Source organism: Notamacropus eugenii, chromosome 2 (assembly GCF_028372415.1).
Source record: "Notamacropus eugenii isolate mMacEug1 chromosome 2, mMacEug1.pri_v2, whole genome shotgun sequence".
Classification (NCBI taxonomy): Eukaryota; Metazoa; Chordata; class Mammalia; order Diprotodontia; family Macropodidae; genus Notamacropus; species Notamacropus eugenii.
Window position 1 is genome coordinate 191,562,224 of NC_092873.1, and position 27,458 is coordinate 191,589,681.

Consider the following 27,458-nt stretch of genomic DNA (forward strand, 5'->3'; position numbering starts at 1 on the left):
TATTTCTACTTTTGTATAGCTCTAATTTATTAAGATGATTTTTTTCTGACATCAAAATTAAATTTTGACCTTTTGCATCTTTCTCTACCGACCAATCCTACTTCTGTCCTCAAGGGTCAAATAGACCCAGTCTAAAACCCTCTTCCATGCAACAACCATTCAAATACTTGAAGACGGCCCTCACATTTCCTTTGATCTTCTCTGCTCTAGACTAAATACTTGTGGTTCTTTCAACTGATCTTCATATGACATGGACTCAAGTTACTTCACCATTATGACTGTTCTTCTCCAGATGTTTTCTAGCTTATCAGTGCACAATTAAAAGGATTTTAAAAGGCAGTTGTAGATAGAAAAATAATTTTTCATGGTAGCCCTAGTAAAACAATTTAAAAGTATTTTTGTGCCCCTTCCCTCCCACAATTACCTAGATTAGTGCAATGCACATAGCAGACAATTAAAAAAATAACTTGATATATAATTATCTTAGAGCAAGTGTTCTAAAATTGAATTGGGAAAATAGGAATGAAAAAAACCCCCAGGTATCCTTTGTTAGTGGGCAATACAACAGGAAATTTTGCTTTTGTAGAACTCAGAAGCTGGGAGAGTTCAACAGATATTATTGTAAATTCCTCTTACTGAATTTTGGAACATCTAAATCTAAATCAGGTAATTAAAGAATACAAGTTCTCTAGAAACTTGTAAGAAAGTAATTAGAGAGTAAAAAACATGCAACAAGAGGAAGAAAAAGACCAGAAGATGCAAGGTCTTTACAACTATATGGTAAAGAAGTAGATCTATTTTGCTTCACTTTAGATGGTCCTATAAAAAAGTATAAATGAATTCCATAAATAAAAGCATTTGAGAAAGCACATCATACAACAGAGATTTTATCCTGCACAATGTATCTTGATTTGAACTACCAATCTTGACATACATCTGCAGAATTACAATTTGTGCTTCTCTTGAAATAGCTTCAGTTTTCATTTTTAATACCACATATAATATTGATTCCTCTAGCTGAGAAGAAAATTAACAAGTCATTTGGATTTTTTATTTCAGGTACAAACTGATCATGCTATGGATATCTACAAAGCAATAAAAATTTAATAATTTTTCACAAGGAAAAGACCTCAAAAATACAAAGAATGAATAAATGAAAAGCATTTATTACATGGATACTATTCACCAAGCATAGTCTTAAAGACTAGGAATACAAATATTACAAATACAAAAAAATACAAATATGAGGCATTCATTTTAAGAAGTTTACATTCTAATGGGGTAAGGTAAGAATTATAGAAGAATGGTAACCAAGGAAATGTATTTTGGTCTGGGAAGTCACAGAAAATGTGAGTGGAGTCACAGCAGGTGTTGATTAACAAATGCTTTCTGGAAGCAATAGTACTACTAATGGTTACAGGTCGCAGGGCAAGATAAATGCTGTGGGGTGCAGGACAGTTGGGAAGATGATGACTATAAGGCCCAAAATCGCATTCTGGTATTCAAGGGGACAGGAAGATACAATAGGCTATATGAATTTGTACTCACCAACTCACTAAATGACATACTTCAGCCCCTACCAAAGTTGAGTAGGTTAGGTATCCCAAAGTGTGTCAGTGTGTACATGTGTATGCATGTGTGTAGATAACCCAGGATGAGGCAATTGGGGTTAAGTAACTTGCCCAAGGTCACATAGCTAGTGAGTGTCAAGTGTCTGAGGTAAGATTTGAACTCAGGCCCTCCTGACTCCTGCACTGGTGCTCTATCCACTGCACGACCTAGCTGCCTCAATCTCTTCCTACAGGTCATTTACAAAGAAGTGATATCATTTTTTCTCAAAGTTATAAAAACATAAATAAGCTCTAAGGGTCTTAAGTACCAATCTAAAAGGTTACAAGTTTATATAGAGATTTTAAAAACTGAGTAAAACAGGCTAAACTTTGTCAGGCCACAGGCATGTTTAGACTAGAGATAGACTGATGATGGTTGATTGCTGCAGGTCACATGACAAATAGGTGAGTGCCCAGTGGCAACCCTACATTTTTCGTGAGCCACCCAAAATCCTTCTGCAAGCAAACGGTGAGCTGCACGTTGTGCAGGCCTGATCTAGAATGATTAACTCTTCTAATTTAAAGATGAGGAACCTTAAACCCAGCAAGGTTAAGGTTAGAAGACTTGTCCAATGTCACAGAGGTGGGATACGCTGCCTTCAAACTAGTCTGATCACCGTATAAACACAAAGATGGACACACATACATACATGAGAGGTTTGATACATTTTATGGAGGTGATTGAGAAGGAAGAATCAAAAAAATATCACTGAAGCTCCCAATGTGAGTAGATCATAGAATCATACATTTAGATCTAGAAGTAACCTGAATGGTCATCACGTACAAACCCTTATTTAAGATATATGAATATCTAACAGATAAATGAATAAGATTGGGCATAGTAATGTAATAGAATATTACTCTGCCATAAAAATCACAAACATGAAAAGAACAATAACAGATGGTCAATTCAAATGCTGTATTTCCATGAAATCACACTGGTCAGATACTCTTCAGAGAACCCATAGGAGAATGCAGGTAAGAATTGTTCAAGATAAGAACATATGGCCTGGTTGTGATAAGATCACAGATTCATGGAGTATGGAAATATGAAGAATACAAAGAACTACAGAAAGATTTATATAAAGTCATGTAAGGCAAAAAAGAATGAAAAAAGCAAAATTACTGTAAGTATACAAAAAAGTATAGAAAAGTTTGTGTTTTTTATTTAATTTTAAAATAGTATTTTACTTTTTCTCAAGTACATGTTGAGACAATTTTTAGCATTCAATTTTACAAGATTACTAATCCTGTCTTGGATCATTGTATTGATGAGAAGAGCAGAGTCATTCACAACTGATCATCACACAATGGTACTGATATTGTATACAGTTTTCCTGGTTCTGCTCATTTCACTTTGCATTAGTTTGTACAAGTCTTTCTAGGTTTTTCTGAAACCTGCCTGTTCATCATTTCTTATTGTACAATAGTATTCCATTACATTCACATACCACAGCTTCTTCAGTCATTTTCTGAATGATGATCATCCCCTCAATTTCCAATATTTTGCCACCACAAAAGGGATGCTATTAATATTTTTACACACATAAGTCTTTACCCCTTTTTATGATCTGTTTGGGACACAGACCTGGAAGTGGTATTTGTGGGTCAAAGGGTATGTACAGTTTGGTTGCCTTTTGGCCATAGTTCCAAAATCCTTTCCAGAATGGTTGGATCAGTTCACAATTCCACCAACAGTACATTAATGTCCCAATTTCTCCACATTCTCTTCAAATCAATTTTCCTTTTTTTGTCATATTAGCCAATCTGATAGGCATGAGGTGGTTCCTCAGTTGTTTTTATTTGCATTTCTCTAATCAAAAGTGATTTAGAGTTCTTCTTCATACACCTATACACAGCTTTGATTTCTCCATCTGAAAACTGCCTTTCCATATCCTTTGACCATTTATCAATTGGAGAATGGCTTGTATTCTTTCAATTTCACTCAGTTCTCTACATAGTTGAGAAATGAGGCCTTTATTAGAGATAATTACTATAAAAATTGTTTCCCAGCTTTTCTTCTAATCTTGATTGCATTGGTTTTGTTTGTGCAAGTCTTTTAATTTAATATAATAAAAATTATCTATTTTACATTCTAATATTCTCTATCTTGTGTTTGGTTATGAACCTGTAACTCACTTAGCTTCTTCTTTAAGAATTTGGATGCAGGGGGGGGGGTGGGGGGGTAGGGGGAAGCGGAGCCAAGATGGCAAGAGTAGAAAGGCACACATACGGAGGCTTTCCCCACACAGCCTATAAAATACCTGTAGAGAGGGCCTCTCAACAAATTTTGGAGCAACAGAAGTGGAGAACAACAGAGTGGAGGAGATTTCCAGCCCAGGGTGACCTGAAAGGCCCCTGGGAAACGTCTGTTGCACCAGACTCGGAGTGGAGCCCAGTCCAGCCTTGGCCACGTACCAGGCTCGGGAATAGCCCTCCGGGTGGAATATCCAGTCATGGAATCCCCAGGCCCAGCAGCAGCGGGTTTGCAGATCCCTCAACCCAAAGGTGCCAAAGGTCAGTGACAGGGTTTTTTCAGCTGGCCTGGAAGGGAGAAGAGCCTTCCCATAGCTCTAGCCTCGGGCGGCGGTAGGTCACAGAGGCCACATTGGGCAGCCCCCACAGCAGCCTGCATTCATTGTTGGATCCTAAAAACCCCTAGGGGGACTAAGGAGCTGAATATTACCTTGGCCTCCTGAGGGAGCTGGTCTTTGTCTGACACTGAATGGTGGCCCTCCCCCCACAGCTTGACTGAATCCCAGCCCCTTAGTGCTGGCCTGGCGGAAGTGGAGGCCAGGTGGCTATGGAGAGGAAACTCTTATTAAGATTCTGGGCACAAAAATCTCTCTCTGCTCCCAGACCAGTGTACATGCTTGATTGTGCCACCTTGGAGGAACTGGGATCTTACAGATCCCCAGAGTACACCTTACTCTTGACACAGGACCCAAAAGTCAAGTCTGGTTGGGAAAATGCCCCAAAAAGGGAAAAGAATAAGACTACAGAAGGTTAAATTCTTGGTAAACAGATATCTTCTCCCATCCTTTCTGATGAGGAAGAACAATACTTACCATCAGAGAAAGACATAAAAGTCAAGGCTTCTGTACTGCAAACATCCAAAATAAATATTCAATGGTCTCAGGCCATGGAAGAGCTCAAAAAGGATTTTGAAAATCAAGTAAGAGAGGTGGAGGAAAAACTGGGAAGAGAAATGGGAGAGATGCAAGAAAAGCATGAAAAGTGGGTCAACATCTTGCTAAAGGAGACCCAAAAAAATGCTGAAGAAAATAACACCTTTAAAAAAAGGCTAACTCAATTTGCAAAGGAGGTTCAAAAAGCCAATGAGGAGAAGAATGCTTTCAAAAGCAGAATTAGCCAAATGGAAAAGGAGGTCCAAAAGCTCAATGAAGAAAATAGTTCTTTCAAAATTAGAATGGAACAGAGATGGAGGCTAATGACTTCATGAGAAATCCAGAAATCACAAAACAAAACAAAATAATGAAAAAATGGAAGATAATGTGAAATATTTCACTGGAAAAACAACTGAACTGGAAAATAGATCCAGCAGAGACAATTAAAAAATTATGGGACTACCTGAAAGCCATGATCAAAAGAAGAGCCTAGACATCATCTTCCATGAAATTATCAAGGAAAACTGCCCTGAGATTCAAGAACCAGAGGGCAAAATAAATATTGAAAGAATCCACCGATCACCTCCTGAAAGAGATCCAAAAAGAGAAACTCCTAGGAACACTGTGGTCCAATTCCAGAGTTCCCAGGTCAAGGAGAAAATATTGCAAGCAGCTAGAAAGAAACAATTCAAGTACTGTGGAAATACAATCAGGATAATACAAGATCTAGCAGCTTCTACATTAAGGGATCGAAGGGCATGGAATAGGATATTCCAAAAGTCAAAGGAACTAGGACTAAAACCAAGAATCACCTACCCAGCAAAACTGAGTATAATACTTCAGGGGAAAAAATGGTCTTTCAAAGAAATAGAGGACTTGCAAGCATTCTTGATGAAAAGACCAGAGCTGAAAAGAAAATCTGACTTTCAAACACAAGAATGAAGAGAAGCATGAAAAAGTAAACACCAAAGACAAGTCATAAGGGACTTACTAAAGTTGAACTGTTTACATTTCTACGTGGAAAGACAATATTTGTAACTCTTAAAACTTTTTTCAGTATCTGGGTAGCTGGTGGGATTACACACACACGCACACACACGTACACACACACAGCACAGGGTGAATTGAATAGGATGGGATAATGTCTTAAAAAATAAAATTAAGGGGTGACAGAGAAATATATTGGGAGAAGAAAGGGAAAAATAGAATGAGGCAAATCATCTCTCATAAAAGAGGCAAGTAAAAGACTTTTCAGTGGAGGGAAAAAGGGGGGAGGTGAGAGAAAAAACATGAAGCTTACTCTCATCACATTCGACTAAAGGAAGGAATAAAATGCACACTCATTTTGGTATGAAAACCTATCTTACAATACAGGAAAGTGGGGGAGAAAGGGATAAGCAGGGTGGGGAGGATGATGGAAGGGAGGGCAATGGGAAGAGGAAGCAATCAGAAGTCAACACTCTTGGGGAAGGACAGGGTCAAAAGAGAGAGCAGAAGAAATGGGGGACAGGATAGGATGGAGGGAAATATAGTTAGTCTTATACAACATGACTATTATGGAAGTCATTTGTAAAATTACATAGATATGGCCTATATTGAATTTCTTGCCTTTCCAAAGGGGATGGGTGGGGAGGGAGGGAGGAAAAGAAGTTGGAACTCAAAGTTTTAGGAACAACTGTTGAGTATTGTTCTTGCATACAGCTAGGAAATGAGAAATACAGGTAATGGGGTACAGAAAGTTATCTTGCCCTACAGGACAAAACTGAAGATGGGGATAAGGGAAGGGAGGAATGTTAGAAGGGAGAGTAGATTGGTGATAGGGGTAATTAGAATGCTCGGCTTTTTGGGGTGGGGGAGGGGAGAAATGGGGAGAAAATTTGGAACCCAAAATTTTGTGGAAATGAATGTTAAAAACTTAAATAAATAAATTTAAATTAAAAAAAATTTGGATGCTATACTACTTGGTGCACATATATTTAGTATTGGTATTACTTCACTGACTAAGGTATCTTTTAGGAAGATGTAGTTTCCCTCCTTATCTTTTTTGGTTAGATCTATTTTTGCTTTTGTTTTGTTTGAGGATCAGGATTGCTACTGCTTTTTTTTTTTTTTTTTTTTTTTTTACTTCAGATGAAGCATAATAGATTCTACACCAGATCCTTATCTGTACCCTATGTATGTGTCTCTGCTTCAAGTGTGTTTCTTGTAAACAACATACTGTAAGATTCTGTTTTTTGATCCACTCTGTTATCTGCTTCTATTTTATGGGAGAGTTCGTCCCATTCACATTCACTGTTATGATTACTAATTGTGTATTTCCCTCCATCCTATTTTTCCTCTTATTTTTCCTCTCTCCTTTCATCCTTTCCCTCCTTGACAGTGTTGTGCTTCTGTCTACTGTCTTCCCCAGTGTGCGCTCTCTTCTTTCATTTCAGTTTCTTCCCTCTACTTTTTTATTTATCTCTTCCCCTCCTATGTCCTGTTGGGTAAGACAGATTTCTATTTTCAAATGATTGTGCATATTATTCTCTCCTTGAGCCAATAGTGATGAAAGTAAGGTTCAAGCAATGCCCATCGCACACCCTCTCATCTTGCCCTCCACTGCAGTACGTTTTTCACACCTCTTTATGTGAAATAATTTACCCCATTCTACCTCTCTTCCTTGTGCAACCAGTGTACTCCTCTTTCTCAACCTTAATTATTTTTGTTATGTCATTCCCCCAATTTACCCTGTAACTGGTGCCCTCTATGTATATGCCTTCTAGTTGTACTATTAGTGGGTAAAATTTTTTAAAATTACAAGTATTATCTTATCACATAGGAATGTAAACAGTTCAGCTTCACTGAATCCCTTGTATTTTCCTTTCCCTTCCCCCCTTTTTAGGCTTCTCTTGGGTCTTGATGTTGGAGATTAAATTTTTTGTTCAATTCTGGTGTTCTTATGAAAGCTTCAAATCCTTATATTTCATTTAATAATGATTTTTTTTCCCTTGGAGTATTATGCTTAATTTCTTGAGGTGGGTGGTTCTTGGTTGTAGTCCTAGCTCCTTTGCCTTCTATAATATCATATTCCATGACCTCTGATCCTTTAATGTTACAGTTGCTAAGTTCTATGTAATCCTGACTGTGGCTCCCCCATATTAGAATTTTTTCTTTCTGGCCATTTACAATATATTTTTTGACCTGGTAGTTTTATAATTTGGCTACAGTATTCCTGGGAGTTTTTATTTTGGGATCTCTTTCATAAGGTGATCACTGGATTCTTTCAATGCCTATTTTGTCCTCTGGTTCCAGGATATCAGGGCAGTTTTCCTTGATAATTTCTTGGAAGATGCTGCCCAAGTCCTCCTTTTCATGATGACTTCCAGGTATTCTAATGATTCTAATACTGTCTCTCTTAAATCTATTTTCTAAGTCAGTTGTTTTTTTAATAGGGAATTTTACATTTTCTTCTATTTGTTTATTCTTTTGAATATTTTTCATTGATTCTTAATGTTTCATAGAGTCATTAATTTCTATTTGCCCAATTCTAACTTTTAAGGAGTTGTTTTCCTTAGCCTTTGTGTTTCCTTTTTTCATTTGGCCAGCTGTACTTTTGAGTTGTTTTCTTCAGTAGATTTTTGTATCTCCTTTTCCACTTGTCCAATCCCACTTTTTAAGCAGCTGTTTTCTTTTTCTAAGCTGTCGACTCCTTTTTCATAATTTTTTTGCATCACTCTATTTTCTTTTCCCAATTTTTCTTCTCTCTTATATGATTTTCAAGCTCCTTTTTGAGTTCTTTCATGAACTCTTTCTGGGCTTGAGATGTCCCATTTTTCTTGGAGTTTTGTCCATAGGCATTTTTGACATTGCTGTCCTCTTTGTTTCTTGGTCTTCCATGTCACTATAATAAATTTATATGGTCAGATTTCCTTTTCTTGTTATTTTTCATTCATCTTTCTTGGGCTTGTTCCTTTCTTGTAAAGTTTTCCCTCTAGCATTGAAGGGGCACTGTCCCAGGGTTCTTGTGCCAGGGGTTGTAGGCCCTGGACGTTTACCTGGTGCTGCACTGATGCTGCTGAGGCCCACAAGGTAACCTCGTGTCTGAGGGCTCTACTGGAGGGGTGAGGAGGGAGTGGCTGGAGGCTGGAGGGGGTCTGGCAGCTTACCTGATGCTGAGCCTAGGTGCTAATGCTGTGTTGGACATGTGCTAAGGTAGATTCATTAATTGCTAGTGGAACTGAAAAGTGGTAATCTTTCTGGAAAACAAGTTGACATCACAGAATCTCAAAACTGGAAGGGGAAACAATAGTGAAAGGAGTTATAAGGGACAAAATTTCTACTTAACAGAAGAGTAGCAAAACAATTCACAAATTCTTTTATAGTAATAAATCAAGCATCCAACAAATTAGTCAAGTTATCCAAAGTTCATATTCAACTGAATTATAAATGTTACTTTGGTATTATGATTGCAGAAAGTAAATCAATATTTTTCCAGATGTTCACAGTGGCATGAAGCTTTTAAACTGTATGCTGCTGGGAAGTCCACACAGGATAGTATATAAACATACACTGTCATATTTATCTATCTTATCTTGGATTGGAAAAACCTATCACAGAAAAAATGAAAACTGTTAATAATGTTTTCAAGTAGAATTTCTAAGAAAAGTATTTATTATATCTTAGCCAAAAAGAACATCTTTCCTTATAAAAGCTTCTTTAGATTCTCATTTTGAAGCCTGAATGATGTCATTTTTGTAGTTTTTAAAGTTTTTTTATAAAGGAATCGATTAGCTTAAAATCAACAATTTTCTAGTGTTATTTTTTTAAAATACTTTAGACAATGATATTAGCAACTCATCAAGTTTAAAGCAAATTGGCTCAATAATTCTTTAAAATAAGAAAAAAATCTGGCTAGAAAATCTCTAAAGAAAAGTCTACCTACCAAGTTACTAATTTACAAGTAAAAACAAAATGATAAATACAACACAAGGATAAATACATCAAGATCTAAGACTTAAGAAGAAGGTCCCAAATTTCATGTTTAAGCTGCTAAATGGTTTTTATTTGGGAACTTTTACGATTGAGGGATTGTTTCTTCTACATTCCATTTCCTAAAAGCCCTAACATAGGGCTGGATACAAAGCAGGCTCTTGATAAATTGTTTATTTGATTTAATTCTGTGACTTAAGAGCAATTCCTAAACTAAGGAACTGAAATTTGGTGATTTTCTTGTTCCCCAGCAAACCTTCTAAAAGATGAGTTTCAGTACATAATAACGTAACCGGCACTTGTCCCCCTAACACTCTGGCTTGGCACTTCAAGTCTTTTTCTTCTTTCTAACAGGAGATTTGTAAAGTTTTTTCTTTACAAACTACAATTTTCTGTCCTCCCAGGCAGGCTAAGGGTGTGACGTACCCTAGTTTACAGCACTAGCACCTTGCTAAGATTTGCTCCTGTGGGCTAAGAACCTCATTCTACTTACAACATTTCATTCAGCTTTAGCCTAAGGGCCAATTTGTCCTAGATCATGTGGTTATATCTGCTCTCTTAGCAACTTAAAAATAAAGGCTGTTAATAAAAATCACCACTATGAGATCCTGTCAACATATATCTTGTGGAGTACCTAGTCAAATAAGGAAAAAAAAAACCCCCTCTATTTAGTAATAGTAATGGACAGAGAGTTAGGGCCACAGCCTGATTACATTCTGTGCATTTGCAGCTAGCCATTGGCATCACCTTCTTCACTGAACCCAGCCGTCATACAAAACATCTTTTCCCATTGACTTTCCTTTACATAACTGGAGGTACTTCACACCATGCCCACTTTCATTAAAAACTGAATGTATTTCTCTGGAAATGGAGAATGAAATACAATCAATGGAATGAAATGAAATGTGTGCAAAAGCACCTAGCTTATCACAACAAAAAAATAAAAAGCAATAATGAAATATGCCTCTAACACAACTAGAATATTCTTCTTTCGCTTCCTTTCTATAAGCATATTCTTACATTTCCACATACCTTGGTCTTAACTCTGATATTACCTCTACACAGAAACATGCTTGGAACTTAGATCAAGTTTCAAGAAAGAGAATCACAGAATTATTATCTCTTGCTGTTATTTACATTGCTCGTTAAGCACATGACCCTTCTCTTCTCCTGTATTCCTACAACCTCTCCATAATCCCAGTATGAATTCAAGGTCAGGGAGTCTGACTCTGGTTAGACCTGAAAGAAAAAGAATACCCCAAATATAAACACTATTTTTCAATCTTTTGCAAATTATGCCAATTTCTCTACAAAAATATGCTATCTTGATTTTAAAACAATCTTTCACTTTGACCTGTACTTTTTGCCCAAACAGGAAGCATTGCTAAGTGAAGGGATGTAGAGTTATACATTATATTAATTAACTATGTTAATGATTATTTTGTATCTCTGGGTGAAATTCTATTTTTTAGGATAAGATCTCAAAGATTAATGAAAGCTTCCAAGGGGAGACATGTTTTATAATTAGAAATAAATTGAATAAGTATGGTATATTTGTTTCTATGCTCTAATTTAAAAATATGGTAATTCTATATTGTTTAGATACTGGTTTTTTATTTTTTTATTTATTCCAAAATGATTTGTTTTTAATTTTCGTATGTTGAAATGATGATTATTATTTCCCTCTTTAGTTCAAAACAGGTTAAAGATGAATAAAATATTTCTTTCAACAAAGGGTGGGAAATGTTACTTTATTACAAGTGTCTGTGTATATATATATATATAATCCCCCTTTTCAGATATATTTAATTCTGTGGTGTGGCTTTTCATACACACCTTAATTCATCTTAAAATACAAAACACATTTACTGAGTTGTCAACTATCATCATCCAAGAATGTTTATTGGTATCTACTACGTACAAAATACTGTGACAGACGATGGAGAGACAAACAGAAGTAGGACATAATACCTGCTCTTCAAATACTTTACAATCTACTTGGACAAAGTAGAAGACATACATAACAAGCTAAAATATCATCAAGGTAGCCTAAAAGTACCAAAACAACAGATATGGTCATGTGTAAGATTATGTTCAGGCACTGTGCTAAGTCCTAAGTGCCTGAAGGTAGAATGGGGAGGGAAGCCTGGGATGTCTCAAGAAGACTTGTGATACATTAAGAATATAAGAAGTGGACCATGAAAATTTGTACTTGCCCTCAAAGAACTAATAAGCAAGGAAGAGAGATCATGACACAAATGGTCATGCATTTAAGTTCTAAATAACAGTTCAAGATAAAGATATAGCTTCACTTTCACTCACCTCACTCTCCTATATCCAAACAGTTCTCAAGTATTGTTGATTCTACTTTGATAATATCTCCTATCCATCTCCTTCAAGACCAATCTAGTTTAGACCCTCATCACCTCTTGCCTAGCTCATAACAGTATGATAACCTCATTATCCTGTAAGATTTCAATCTGCCTTGATAGTCCATCTCCTGGTTATCCTCTGCTTTTGATGCAGCGCTTCTTAAACTGTGGGTCATGACCTCATAAAAGGTTGCATAACTGAATGTGGGGGGAGTCACGAAAAAATTTGGCAAAAGTGAAAGGTTTCTGAACACATAGTGACCAAAAATTAATTCAGAATCAAATGTGTAATGAATCTGAGGTGTGTCTTGCAGCGCTTGCCCGCACTGCATCATGTGACTTCAGTGCAACACTGGTTCTTAATACACATGATCACTTTGCATTGCACATGCCATCATGCCACAAATGCCAACAAACATTGCCAGAAATACCTCAACTCAGATTCAAGATTATCGCATTGTGTTATGAATTGCAGTGTTTTTACTGTACATACAAAGCTTTCTGCTCTTACAAAAACATAATAATTTAATTTTGGAAGATAAAGACAATATTTTCCTACTGTGATTCCTCAGTATACATACATACATATACATATTATATATATATAATTAGTATTTCTTTGGGTTGTATTGTGTTAGAATTTTTCATCTTAAAACTGCAGTTATTGCCTTCTTTTATGGAAACATAAGTGTTTAACTGCAGCAAGTAAAGACAAAAGTCCTTTAATAATATTTCTCCACCATTACCATGGTATGGGTACGTAGGTGTGAACATCAGTTGTTGTTTTTTTTAATTAAGCACAAACAAATGTAACTTCATACACCAAAGCTAGTATTTGAGAAATTACTAGTAATATTTATTTGTATATTAGGATAAAAAATATTTTTTGGTTATAGATACGTGCTAAATTAAAACAGAAGAGGTAAAAATACTGATGACAATGGGGCAGAGTCTTTGCTATCAGGCTGTACTACACGTAAATTGGCAAGAAAAAGAAAATATGTTGAATCATTGTTTACAATATGGATTTACCACTAATAATGATGATGGTGTGGAACAACCTCTTTGCTTAATTTGTAATAAAATTTTGGCTGCAGAGAACATGAAATCAGCCAAACTAAAATGATATCTTAATACTAAGAATGCAGCATACTGTAATAAGCCAAAGGAATATTTTGAACAACTTTTAAAATCTTCAAGTAAAGAAAAACAATATTTTGAGAAATTTGTTACTGTCAAGGAACAATATTTACTTGTATCTTATGAAACTTCTTATTTAATTGCAAAAACTAAAAAACTCTTTGCAATAGGAGATCTTGTTACCTGCTGCTATTACAATGTCAGAAATAGTTCCTGGGAAAAAGTATGGGGATGAAATTCATAAAATTCCTTTATTGCATGATACTGCTTCCAAAAGAATTTCTAAAATTAGAAATGACCAATTCCAGCAGCTTATTACCAGGCTTAAGAGCAGTCCAAAGTTTTCAATGCAGTTAGATGAAACAACTGATATTTCCAACATAGAACAGTTGTTACTTTATGAAAGATTTGTTTATGAATAAGGCAAAAGTGAGGAATTACTGTTTTGCTGCCCTGTGGAAGGGCACACAAGAGGCGAAGACATATGTCTTAAAGTAGATTAATTTTTCACAAGTGAAGGTTTACAGTGGGAAAATTGCATTGGAGTCTGTACGGACAGTGATGGAGCAATGATGGGTGAAAATGTAGTATTTGTAGCAAAAGTTAAAACAGGTGGCAATGAACATGTCGCTTTTACTCAGTGCATAATCCGTCGGGAGGCACTCGTAGTCAAAAAATGTATCACCAGTTAGATATCCTACTTTGAGAAACTATCAAAATCATTAACTTCACTGAAAGCCATGCCCTTAACAGTCATTTGTTTTCAAACTGGAAAGACATGAACTCTGATTACAAGTTTATTACTCCATGCAGAGGTAAGGTGGCTCTCAAGAGATCTAAGCTTAAACAGATTACTGAAATTGAAAGATGAAGTTGTTATATTTTTGACTTAGCCGAAATTCGATTTTGTTAATTTTTTTCATGACTTACAGCTTTCAAAACTGTTATTTGCCAGATATTTTTTAAAAACTCAATGACTTAAATATATTGCTTCAAGAAAAAAACTGTAACATATCTATGTTAAAAGATTAAACTTAAAGTTTTACTTAAAAAATTAACATACGGAAGAATAGAGTGGAAAATGGTTCTTTGGAAATGTTTTCAACTACAAATTATTTTATAATTGAAAATAACCTTTCCAAAGATTTGATTATAAGAGTTATAATTGGTCATCTCAAGTACCTAAAAATACAGTTTAAAAAATATTTCCCTTCAAATTTTGATTCTAAAAAACTAAGTTAGGTTCATAATCCATACTCAATTGAAACAGACCTCAGTAATCTGCCATTAAAAGTTCAAGAAGAATTTGCTGAGTGACACAGGTTTAAAACAAGTTTCCTAAAAAATTATTAAATGAATTTTGGCTTGGGATTAGGATAGAATATCCAATAATTTCTGAAATGGCTCTAAACATACTTCTGCCATTTTGTAATGTTCTCAGCAATGATAATTATAAAATCAAAATACTGATTAACTCTGAAAAATGCTGAAGATGCTCTACATCTTGCACTATCAGTATCTGCTCTACATCTATCAGTATCAAATATGCCAAGATTTAATTCTTTATGTAAAAATAAACAAGCACATCCATCTCATTAGTATGCAAATTGCTTTCATCTTTAATAAACAGTAAAATTATATTATACCAAAGAACATTTAAAATAAATTTCATTATGATTTATTGTCAGTGAATCTTTCATTTGTATATCTATTTTATATACCTACATATGCATAAAAATTGCATAAATTGCATAAAAATTTCTTGGACAAAAAGGTGTCATGAGTGAATGGTTTAAGAAGCCCAGGATTAGGGGGTGAGATGATGAATTCCAAGCATCCTTTTATTCTTTTTTTAAACTTGCTTTATTTTTCTTTTTAATTAATTAATTTATTTTCAGTGTTCTAAATCACTACCATATAACTTAGATTTTTTTTACCCTCCCTCCCTGAGACAGCATACAATTCAAACATCCTTTTAACGAGAAAATTCAGTTCAGACATTTCACGTCTGGCTCATCTGGCTGCACTATTTTTGGACTTCTCTGACTGACTTCTCCACCATGGCCCCCTCTCTGATTACCTTCTCCCCAAACCCCACTTTTTCAGCTTCCTTTTGTGTTCTGTCTTCCCCATTAAATTGTAAGCTCCCTGACAGGAGGAACTGCCTTTTCTTTGTATTTGTAACCCCAGGGCTTAGCACAGTGCTTGATCCCTAAGAGGTACCTAATAATAGCCTCTACTCTATCTAACCCTTACTGTATACCAAGTTATTTAATTGCTCTCAGTTTCCTCAACAGTAAAATGGGGATAATAACAGCACCTATCTCACAGGATTGTTGTGAGAATCAAATAAGATAATATTTGTAAAGCCCTTAGCACAGGCAGTACTTCATAAATGTTTTTTCCCTAACTGCCTCCAATTCTTCCTCCATTCAATTGTCAAATTGATATTCCTAAAACAAAGGTCTGACCACATTACTTTTTCTCAGGAAGCTTCAGTAGTTCTCTATTGCCTTTAGGTAAGTATTTAAACTCATCTGTCTGGCACTTTCCTTTCTTCACAAAAACCTCTTGCTTAATTTTCCAGACCCTCAAGAATACTACAATTCAGCCAAACTAGCCTATTTGTTCTTCCCAAATAGAGGGCATTTTATCTCTTGCCTCACTTCTTCAAGCTGCTCCCAATGTCTAGAATGTTCTCTCTCAGGGGCGGAGCCAAGATGGCGGAGTAGAAACACACAAATACGCTAGCTTTAAACCCACAGCCCATGAAATATCTGTAGAAAAGAGCTGCCAATAAATTCGGGAACAGGAGAAGCCACAGAAGCAGAGCGGACGTGATTTCTGTTCCAGAGAGCCTGAAAACCTCTCGCAAAAGGTTCTTTGCGCTGCAGACGCGGGGCTGCGCCTGGCCCTGCGTTGGCCGCACAGCACCAAGAGGAGCAGATCCAAGCAGCTTCAGGGACAGAATCTCCAGCAGTCGTGCGGGTCCCTCCACCCACAGGTGACAAGGGTCGGTGAGAGGCTCTCTTCGGTGGGTCGAGAGGGGAGTAGGGAGCCCCCATGACTCAGGCCCCCTTGGGAGGCACCAACGGAGGTGGGAGCAGACCAGGGCTCCCCAAGCAGGCCGGAGCCCGGATCCATTGTTGAAGCTCTCTGCATAAACCCCCTGAGGGAACTGAGCCTGTGAGGCAGCCCTGCCCCCACCCAGGAAGCTGAACTTGATCTCACACTGAATAGCAGCCCTGCCCTCCCCCAAAGCCCTGAGGCTGGGAAGCACCATTTGAGTCTCAGACCCCAAGCGCTGGCTGGGAGGATCCGGAGGCGAGGTGGGTGTGAGGAGAATATTCAGAGGTCAAGTCACTGGCTGGGAAAATGCCCAGAAAAGGGAAAAAAACCCAAGACTATAGAGGGTTACTTTCTTGGTGAACAAGTTGCTTTTCCCCTCCTTTCTGATGAGGAAGAGCAGTGCTCACCAACAGGGAAAGACACGGAAGTCAGGGCCTCTGCATCCCGGCCCACTCAATGGGCTCAGACCATGGAAAAGCTCAAAAAGGGCTCAGAAAATTTTGAAAATTATGTTAGAGGACTGGAGGAAAAACTGGAAAGAGCAATCAAAGACATGCAAGCAAAGTATGAACAGCAGATCAGCACCCTGCTAAAGGAGACCCAAAAAAATGCTGAAGAAAATAACACCCTGAAAAATAGGCTAACTCAACTGGCAAAGGAGGTTCAAGAAGCCAATGGGGAGAAGAATGCTTTCAAAAGCAGAATTAGCCAAATGGAAAAGGAGATTCAAAAGCTCACTGAAGAAAATAGTTCTTTCAAAATTAGAATGGAACAGATGGAGGCTAATGACTTTATGAGAAACCAAGAAATCACAAAACAAAACCAAAAGAATGAAAAAATGGAAGGTAATGTGAAATATCTCACTGGAAAAACAACTGACCTGGAAAACAGATCCAGGAGAGACAATTTAAAAATTATGGGCCTACCTGAAAGCCATGATCAAAAAAAGAGCCTAGACATCATCTTTGATGAAATTATCAAGGAAAACTGCCCTAATATTCTAGAACCAGAGGGCAAAATAAATATCGAAAGAATCCACCGATCACCACCTGAAAAAGATCCAAAAAGAGAAACTCCTAGGAATATTGTGGCCAAATTCCAGAGTTCCCTGGTCAAGGAGAAAATATTGCAAGCAACTAGAAAGAAACAATTCAAGTACTGTGGAAATACAATCAGGATAACACAAGATCTAGCAGCTTCTACATTAAGGGATCAAAGGGCATGGAATAGGATATTACAGAAGCCAAAGGAACTAGGACTAAAACCAAGAATCACCTACCCAGCAAAAATGGGTATAATACTTCAGGGGAAAAATTGGTCTTTCAATGAAATAGAGGACTTGCAAGCATTCTTGATGAAAAGACCAGAGCTGAAAAGAAAATTTGACTTTCAAACACAAGAATGAAGAGAAGCATGAAAAGGTAAACAGCAAAGAGAAGTCATAAGGGACTTATAAAAGTAGAATGTTCTCTCTCCTTCCTCTGTTTTTGGAACCACCTTCAAGGCTCAGCTAAAGTGCTGCCTTCTACAAGAAACTTTTCCCATTTCCCTTGGTTAATTTAATAAAACACCTTTTAAAATTTTTTTCGTTTATCTTGTATATTTTATGTCCTGTTCAATTCCCCTCCCCTCCATAGCACATAAGTTTCTAGATGGTAGGGAGTCAGTCAACAAACATTTATTAGGTGTATACTAAGTACCAGGCACTGTGCTAAGTGTTGACAATACAAAGAAAGGTGAAAGACAGAAGCTGCTCTCAAGAAGCTTACCATGTAAAGAGGGAGATTATACAAAAAGCTACATACAAACAAGCTATGTAAAGGATGATTTGGAGATAATCAATCTCTATACTAGCATTCAGGGGAATGAGAAAGACCTTGTAGAAGGTAAGATTTTGGCTGGGATTCAAAGGAAGTCAGGGAATCCAGAAGGTGGAGATGAGGAAGGAAGAATTCTAGGCCTGGGGGACAGCCAGTGAAAACGAAAATGCCTGGAGTCAGAAGAAATGCCTTGTTTGAGGAATAGTGAGGGGGCCAGTATGACTGGATCACTGAGTACCTGAAGTACAGGAAGACTGGAAAGGTGGAAGGGGCAGGGAGGACAGACAATAAAATGCTCTGAATGCCAGAAGATTTTATATTTGATCCAGTAGGTGATACATAACTGAACAGGAAATAACTTGGTCAGATTTGTGCTTTAGGAAGATCATTTTGATAGTTGAGACTTGAGACTTGACAGTGAGACCAACCTAGAGGCTACTGAAATAATCTAGGCATGAGGTAATGAGGGCCTGAACCAAGTCATGGGCAGTATCAGAAAGGAGGGCACTATGTGCTTGATGAATTGAAGAGAATATAGGAAATGTTAAAGCAATACATAATTCTAATTATCAAATGAACAGTAGGAACAATATTAAAGGAGTTCAAATTAAGATTGGGGTACCTTGCTTAGAGAAGACTTCATGAAAGAAATCAGATTTGAGGTGGATTTTGAATTCTGAGAAAAAAACTGGACAGGATCATTAAGTAGTTGGGGAAGTCAAAGAATGGAGGCAAGAATGTACAACATGTGTTCCACTTCAGTTAGCAGAAGCAAAAAGTATGCAGAGAGCCATGGTAGGAGATAAGGTTACATATGTGGGGTAGGGAGAGATACTGTCAGATCATCAATGTAAAGCTGAGCCTGAACTTTATCCTGTGGAAAATAGGAAGCTACTAAAATTTTTAAGCAAAGATTATAGTCAAAATAGTGTTTTAGGAAAATTAACCTCACAAATATGTAGTATGGTGGGGTCTATAAACAGAGAAACTAGTTAGAAGGAACAAATTACAGTAGTCAGTCCAGGCATGAAGTGATATGAGCCCAAACTAGGGACAAGATAAACATGAAAGACATTATAAAGAGAGACACAATAAGACTCAGAGACTGGGTGACGGGAGAGAGAATAGTCAGATATTTCCAAGTTTTTGAGACCTAGTGACTCTAAGAATGGAGGTCCTAGTAACATAAATAAGGAAATCGGGTAAGTACTTAACGAGTAGACTACTGATTTCATGGTATGGTTTAAAAGATGCTGGAGACACCTTTCTGCCCAATACTTCTTCCCATGCTACTTGAAAAAACTTTTTCATGTTTTCATGATATTCTACCAATTAGAGCCACCTGTCCACTGATTCCTCCCTTGGAAAATAGCTATGACATTTTTTTACATATTATTGCAAATTAACTTAATTATATTGATCTCTTTCTGGCATCTAACTTCATTAGTCACATAGAAAGAATAGGAATTTCAAGTACAGAGAATGTTTCACAGCTGGTAACAAATGTTAACTACTTTTCAATTTTGCTTAGGGACAATCCTTGCTCTTTGAATGAGAAGAAAACTGGTAATATGCTTTTACTATGCTTACTTCTAGGTTTTTGGTTGTTTCAGTGTTCAAACTGCTGGAAATCTGACTGTTGGATTAAGGGGTGGGCAAGTGTTACTGTGTTTTAAAATTCTCTTTCTCTGCTTAAATCAAATCACACCACTCAAGTTAAAACATGGGTACAAACCTCTTATTTTTTGCTTTAAAAGCATTTGGATAAGTTAACTAATATTCCCAAATTTTCATTTGCAAAGAGAAATGGTCTCCAAATCAGAAAGGCCTAGTTTCAAGACACGCCTCTGGCACGTACTGGTTGTATGATCCTGGGCAAGTTACTGCATGTTAGTGCCACAGGCAACTCTCTAAGATCATTAGTGGCAAAACAATTACTGTTTTAGGAGGGGTTAATTTGTGCCTATACAGATAATGTTACAAGTTCTGAGCCTCCTCAACTACATTAATTTCTTATTAGATGTTAGGTAGAAACAAAGAGGAAATACATCAAAAAAGAGTAATATTAAAGTCAAGATTAAAAGATAATTCCTAAATACCCTGTGGTGAGGTAGAAAGAACATTCAGTGATCCACAGTCAGAACAATTGGTATGGAATCCCAGTTTTGCCAATGTCAGCTGTGACTCTGGGCAAGTCACTTCACTTCAAATGTGCCTCAGTCGCCTCATCTAAAAATGAGAGTGGGATCAGATGACCTTTGAGATCCAAGTTCCTTCTACCTCTAACTTTGTTCTTATAAATGAAACACTGGCATATAATGCCCTAATCTGTATTTTTTTAGCAGCCTTAATAATCATAATTTAAAACAGAAAGTAAAATATTATAATTATAAAAGAACATATAAAGGAAAATAAAGTTGATTTATTGATGTTAATTAACTATTTTTGCTACAGAGTTCATAAGAGATGTCAATATCTTCCCCTCAAAAGTTGCCTTCTTGACTTTTTATAATTCACTCCTTTGCAAATACAGACTCCTGGTTTGGTGCCAATTTACAACCATGTAGTAGACTTATGTTGACCCTTTTGTAGAACTAATGCTTTAGATGACTTTTCCACTTTTTCACTATGGTGTCTAAAGATGATAAATCAGTCACTTGCAATAAAGAACATTGAAATGTGATCTCAGGGCCTGTTTTGGAAAGGGATACGTCAAATTTTCAGCATCAAGTTCAGAGCCCAGAGTGCTTATCAATGACATTCCAGAGATCTCCTTATTTTTCCCTTTCTGAGTCTCTGACTCACTTCCCCCTCCGATGGTGGCTTCCTTTGGAGCTGAATGACAAAGTGTCTCAGCCTCCTCATACACCGGGCAATTCATGATATACCAGCCAAGGTCATTTACCCAAGGGACTTTTGGGTGGACAGAGCTGGCTCCAACTGGCTTAGTGGAGCCAAATAGCCTCCAAACATACTGTGTTTTGTCCTCGTATCCTTGTCTCATTCTCTCTGTTCCTTAGTTCTCTTACCCAGCAACTGAGGACACAGAGCTGTGACCAGCCATGGGGTGTTACAGGTTTTAATTTTGTAGTTTGGATCTCTGAGGCTGGGAAGATGGGGGATGGAATGTGTAGAGCTCTATTTTCAGCCCAGACATGTTTTTGCCCCTTGCCCTCTTTGCTAGCTCTCCTATACAAATTTTCTGCAGCACAGAATGCTGCCCACCCCAGCACTGGTTGTGTGGCCCAAGAGGACTTCCGTAGTCTAGAGTACTTTAAAAGCTTGCTGGCTATTTGTTTTAGTCTGAGCCAACTTCCAAAATCTGGAGCTAGTCTATAACAATGGAAAGAGGGATCAGGGTATGGAGTGGGTGGGGCTTTGTGCCAGCAAGTGTGGTTTGGCTAGCTCAGCCTCACTGAAGATAGCCTGGAGTATGGGGGAAGGGGTGCTGAGCGAGCTCAGTGAAGAAGTCAGTTCATGGGTTGGCTTGGTTTTTTTTTTTGTTGGTTTTTTTTTTTTTACTATCTTTTGGATTCTAGGTGTCCTAAATCATGAAGACATCTTAAGTTTCTTTACCATTGGTGCATAATTTCTGTTTTGGAGAGGTCTGATAGGTTGAAGGGATCAGAGAAAATGTCAAGTCCTCCACCTTATTTATCAGCCCCACCAGAGATTTCAATTAAAGGATGTAAGGGAGAAAACTATCAGATACTATTTCTGCTACACTGTGGTCTAAGCAAAATTACCATTAAAATAAATTATTTTTACACTGGACTAGAAGAAATGAGTAAGAATACTGCCTCTTTTAGCGAAGGTTAAATAATGCAAAAGTCTCATCATAATGAGAAGGCCAAAGGGGTTCAGATATTGCTTTAGACAGAAAACACTTAATCTCCTTGTAAAGTGGAGAGACATGACAGCCAAAGGAAATTCTGGGTTAGAGTTCTCACTCATCTGTAAATCATTATGAAAGAGGACAACATTAGAAATAGTATTACCTCACAAATAACTTAAAACCAGTGTAGGAGAAAACAGGCTCCTCAAAAAACTTCCTGTGAGTTCTATATAAGCCAGATCAACATATGAGCATTAGTAAACAGAGCCATAACTAGCACAATGTTGAACAGTTAATCCAAGGCAATGACACAGGGCAAGGTGCTTCTTGGTGGGAGCTAGAACAACAACAACAAAAAGATAGCAAGCTAAACTATTCTTTCACTATTCTCCACCTCCCCCCAAAAGTAACAAAAATTCAGATTAGAAACTAAGAAATGTGCACTTCAGTGATCTAATCTCTATTGTTAATTGAGAATTTCCCCATCTGCTCAAGGAAAGATAGGAAAAAAATTAATCAAAATCTAAACTTTAGGACAGATTCATGTTTTAACTAATTCTTCTTATTCCCCTAGAAGTAATGCTGTATGACAGAAAGGGAAACTTGACTCTCTGTCAAAAGAATCAAGTTTTAATCCCAGATCCAAACCCTACTATTTGTTTAGCTTTGGGCCTACCACAACCTCTCTGGGTCTCTCATTTTCCTATTTCGAGGAGTTAGGAAGTTAGACTAAGTGATCTGTAAGGTCTTTTCCAATTCTAGATTAAATAAAATGAATTTTTAGAAAAATTGTAAGACAAAATTAAGAATTTCTTATCCAGAATTGTTGTGCCTTTGCTCGACACACATACACACACATTATACAAGTCAACAAAAAATGTAATCAACTTTTACAAAATGGATATGTATCTGTCAGGGATGATTCAGAAGTCTTTCTCAAAGTAGTAGAATATTGTAGTTTTGTTACTTAAGCCATTTAATACCTCTAAGCTGCAAAATTAATATCTGGGTTATATTCAGCAAGTCCGTTATAGCAGAACCTAATTGGTGAGGTTTTTCTTAATCCCGCTGGGGTGAAGTGATATAGGCAGTGGAGAAAAGGTCTGAAGGAAGTGAGATAAAAAGGAATAACTTTATATTAAAAAAAGGGAAAACTGTTTAAAAGGAGGAGTTTATGTTATACCATTCAACTTACAACAATATTTTTAAAAGAAAGGTTTAAGTAATAAAAAATGAACATAAACACACAATTTTATTTCACTTAACTTTCTACTTTGTAACAGAAAACACCTTGAAATTTTAATCAAATATTGATGATCCCTTTTTTCCCTATCAAATTTTGCTAGTACTCTGATTCAGTCTTATTACATCACTGTCATTTCCCAAAGACTTTATCTTTTGTGCTTGCAAAATTGATTATTTTAACGACAAGTTGTGGTTTGGAAAAGATCTGGGCGATTATATGAACTGCAAGTTAAATATGAGTTTAACTATATATAAATTTTATCTCCATTATGTTTAATCATATTTAATTCTGTCCAGTTGTTCTAACCTATCATTTTAAAATCTTGTCATCCACTGTATTCCACCTTTGTACCATTTGAAAATTCAGTGAGCATGACAGCATTCTTCTATCCTAGTTTTTAATGCCATAATTTTTCAGTTATCCTTTGTAAGTTTTCATCAGGACTCTCTGTTAAGACATTCATTCCCATTTGCTATTCCTTTTATATAGGGAAATATGGCTACAATGGAGAAATAGCTTTCTGTAAGGATGGGGTAAAATTTTTCTAAAACACCACTGAATCAGTCTCTGAAAAAAGAGAGTACTCATAGGAACTTGAGGGATGAAAACAATATGGAATGAAAGAAAATACAAGCTTAGCTCCAATCTCAAGGTACATTTAGTTGCCTGGGATGCTGAAACATTTGAATTACTTAAAAAACCAGCATGTTTACAACCTAGTTCTTTCTGGTTCTAAGTACAGCACTCTACTCAATAGTGTCAGTGTTGCCCCTTTAGACAATGCATGGTAATAAATCTGAGCAAAGAGTTACCAATATAAAAGCACACACGTATACAAATAAGGCAAACCACCATCACATAGTGACAATGGACCTAAGTGAACGATTTTTTAGAAGTAAAAAAAAGTTTTAGAGACTGAAAAATTCATATTATTAAAAATTAAGTAAAAACAAATATTATGCTGATCTCACAGGCAAAATTCAAATTCAAGTAGCTTCCGTTTCAAAACACTGTCACAAAAAAAATTCTGCTTAATAGACAAAAGTCAATTATTTGTGGGCTGAATATTTTTAATGAAAACATTCTTGGCAAATGTGAAGTTTACTGACATCAGTTACTCTAAGTACCGAAAAAAGAAAAGTAAAAAGAAGTCTTGCAGTCATGGAAAAGGAAAGAAACTACTACAAAAACTTCAACAGAAGAAACTACTACAAAAACTTCAACAGCTTCTAAAGGTATCAGAGGAGCAGTCTTTGGGCACACATTTAGTAGGATTCAGCAGTGGGGTTGAAAAGTTTGGCATGTACAACAATACGGAGACAAATGTATTTAGCCCTATATCTGAGAAGGTCTACAGCACAATACAGTAATTTTAATATATTCATTTGTTTTCAAGGATATGCCCTATAAAAGGCAAATGAGAAGTCTGATACATAAACTCTTAGGTATTTCATCTATTTAGCTATATTCATCTATTTTTTTAAGATAGTCAAGGTTACATAGCAAGTTGATAACTGGATCCAGACTTTCAGTTCAATGCACTTTTCATTATACTATCTTGGATTCACTTTAAAAGAATTCATCTTTTCAGAATAGTTATTTCCTCAGCAGTGAGAACCCTTTCTTCCTAGGGTCCTGCAAGTACACAGAATCAGAGAATATTAAGAGATTAAAGAGACTTTAGAAATCATCTAGTCTACTTCTTATAGTTGTTTTGGAACAACAGTTCTAGGAGAGGATCCTAGACAGGCTACCCTAGATCCTAGGCTAAAGGAGCAGTCTATTGTCCTCAAGGTAAACAACAAGATAAAAGCAGAATAGGTAAATTGCCACCATACTAAGGCTAAAGGTGGTTTTCATGGGCACCTCCAGGAAATACAAGAGTACAAATTATGTATTATTAGGCAAACTCCATCAGGGATAAATCAATTTTGATCAGATCCTTTCAAAAATCTACCTTCTAAAATAACATACACTACCAATTGCAATCAGTCCATAATCAATACTGTTTTATTGTTTTGAGCGAATTAACTTTGGAAACAGTTGTCTGGCTATTGACCGTGTCCTACTGAATATAAGCAAAATGTATCCTTAAAAAGAAAAAGGGGAAAAACCTACCATCTTCATGCTATGTCAGCCTGCTATGTACTTTTAGAGAACCATCCTTAAAAATACATATATTCTTTGCTACTTTGCCATCTCATAGGCATATAAGCCACTTATGCAAATGCAGTAGGTTCTTCCCTTGAAGGATGGGACAGAGGTAAAGGGGGAAAAAAGGGAATGGGGAGTTGGGGGAAGAAAGAAGGACTGGCAAGGTGGCTGCCAGACAGGGTCGACCTCAAGATGAAGTAGCGTCTTCCATCTTTAGAGTTGGTAGTTGTTTACCATGAGGTGCCCCTTTCTCGCCCCAAATTAGAAAGGAAACTGCCTATGGCCATTTCAAGGAGAAATATATGTGAATATACACTGTGCCCTTAAGAAGTGCAATTTAATGATAATTGCAGTATGTTGTCTTTTAGGCCTATTAGCTATTTTGTGCCTGAGCTTTCTGGCCCATTTAAACTTTCTCCAAGTTACAAAAAAGACAGCAGTTGCTTATCTTGAAGTCAACCCCATTCCTGGAAGACTAGAGAGTCAGCTGTGGTCATTCAGAAAGGAAAGACTGATATGAATGTGCCTGTGTCATTAAAAATGGTATCTTTAAGAAAACCACAATAACTTTTGATGGTTGAATCTACACAACTTTTTGTATTTCAGAGTGACAGTGATCTCCAGGTCCACCAACTGGGAAGTAGCAGTTAACCCTGGAAGAGTGGGCAGCAGAAACAGATTTCAGTGGCAGTGGGCAGCGGAGCTGGATCCACAGAGTGAGCAGTGCCATAGGCAGGGACCAAGATAAGTAGGTCCACCATTGCTTTGCCTACTGTGATTTGGAACTCAATAGTCCCCCCATAATGTTGCCAGTGCAATGCTCAGTGGTGACTGGGGTATTTGTAAAGGACCTTGCATAATGCCTGGCATACGGTAGGCATTTAATAAATGCATGTGCCCTCCCTCCTTCCTACTGTATAACTCCTCTTCAAGGAGGGTTTAAATGACCAAGGGGTGACAATGTTGAGAGGTAGCAACAAGGGGGAAGTAAAAGTATCTACTTAGGCCCCATACTAAAATACCTCTAATGAGGTAAAGATTTGTTAGCATCCTCTCTAACTCCCCAGGGCTTCCAGAGGAGGAGAGGTCCTAACCGATAGGCTACAGAACAATACATGAGTATGTTATAGGGTGATGATCCCTGACCCATAATAAGGACTGATGACTGCAGGAAGTGTCATCATTTTTGCTGTAGACCTGATGTTCGTGGTGCTGTTCCAACTCATGGTTACTTCTTTATGTCAAGAGACTCACTGTGAAGTGCAAAGAGCTGGTATCACTTAGGACATGGAACAGAATCAGATTCTAGGTCCTTGGGTATGGCTTTTGACTGTGTCCAAGTTTTACAGAACAAATCCTTTTGTTAAGGGGGATTTATTCTGAAGTTTTGATTCAGTCAAAGGGCCACAGGTTGAGGACCTAGAAGGTCACTTGTGGCCTCTACTCTAGGCTGCTGGTTCCACACCCCTAGAACAGATCATTTGTATCTAGGAGTCAGTCCTTCTAAAAGGGGTTGGGGGTGAGTTGGTAATGGTAGTACGTGATTTTTGGTCTTCATCATTCCATATCCAGTGGTTCCTTCAGGAGACTATTGTGTTATTTTGCTTTAATTTTGGTGTTTCTATTTTAGCTTCTTTTTTTTTCTTTTAGCACTGCCTATATCAAGCTTCTTGAATTCTCAAGGTCAGGGTTGACCAATAATAGCCATAAAGTCATTTAAGTGGTAGAAGGTCATCTAGAAGACCTAAAGGACCTTATCACTAAGGAGTGTGGTGTGATAGGAATAATACTCTACCACTAACTGCTTAACTTTATGCGAGGCTTTTTTTTTTCTTAAAAGGTACCAAAAACTATTCTTGAGTTTTAACTGAGGGACTAAAGGCCCAGGCTGCTGACATCACTTCTTGGTCACCTGAGTACAAAACAGCCAGGAGTTCCCACTGGGCTCTAATTCTTGTCTAGAGGTCCAAAATGGGCAACTTAAAGGAAGGGAAACTTAATTTGGCTGAATCAATTTGGGATGTACTCAATGCATATCCTTGCTGGCTATCTGTTTCCTACCATGCTTAAATAAATCTCATTTTGTTAACAGTTGTTAAAGTAAACACCCCTA

The 27,458-nt window shown here is 37.0% G+C and overlaps 1 protein-coding gene across 5 annotated transcripts in view; it reads right to left on the reverse strand.

Annotated features, from left to right (window-relative positions):
- REV3L (REV3 like, DNA directed polymerase zeta catalytic subunit) overlaps nt 1-27,458 on the reverse strand; it is a 263,108-nt gene that overhangs the window by 159,317 nt on the left and 76,333 nt on the right. Inside the window, exons 1-2 of one of the 5 annotated variants that reach the window (XM_072637635.1) lie at nt 10,742-14,227; nt 8,887-9,010 (exon numbers count right to left, since the gene is read on the reverse strand). The exons of the other annotated variants lie outside the window; for them this stretch is intronic. The gene's annotated coding sequence lies outside the window, so the exon portion shown is untranslated. Of the gene's footprint in view, nt 1-8,886; nt 9,011-10,741; nt 14,228-27,458 lie in introns of those variants that run through there. 5 annotated transcript variants of the gene reach the window in all.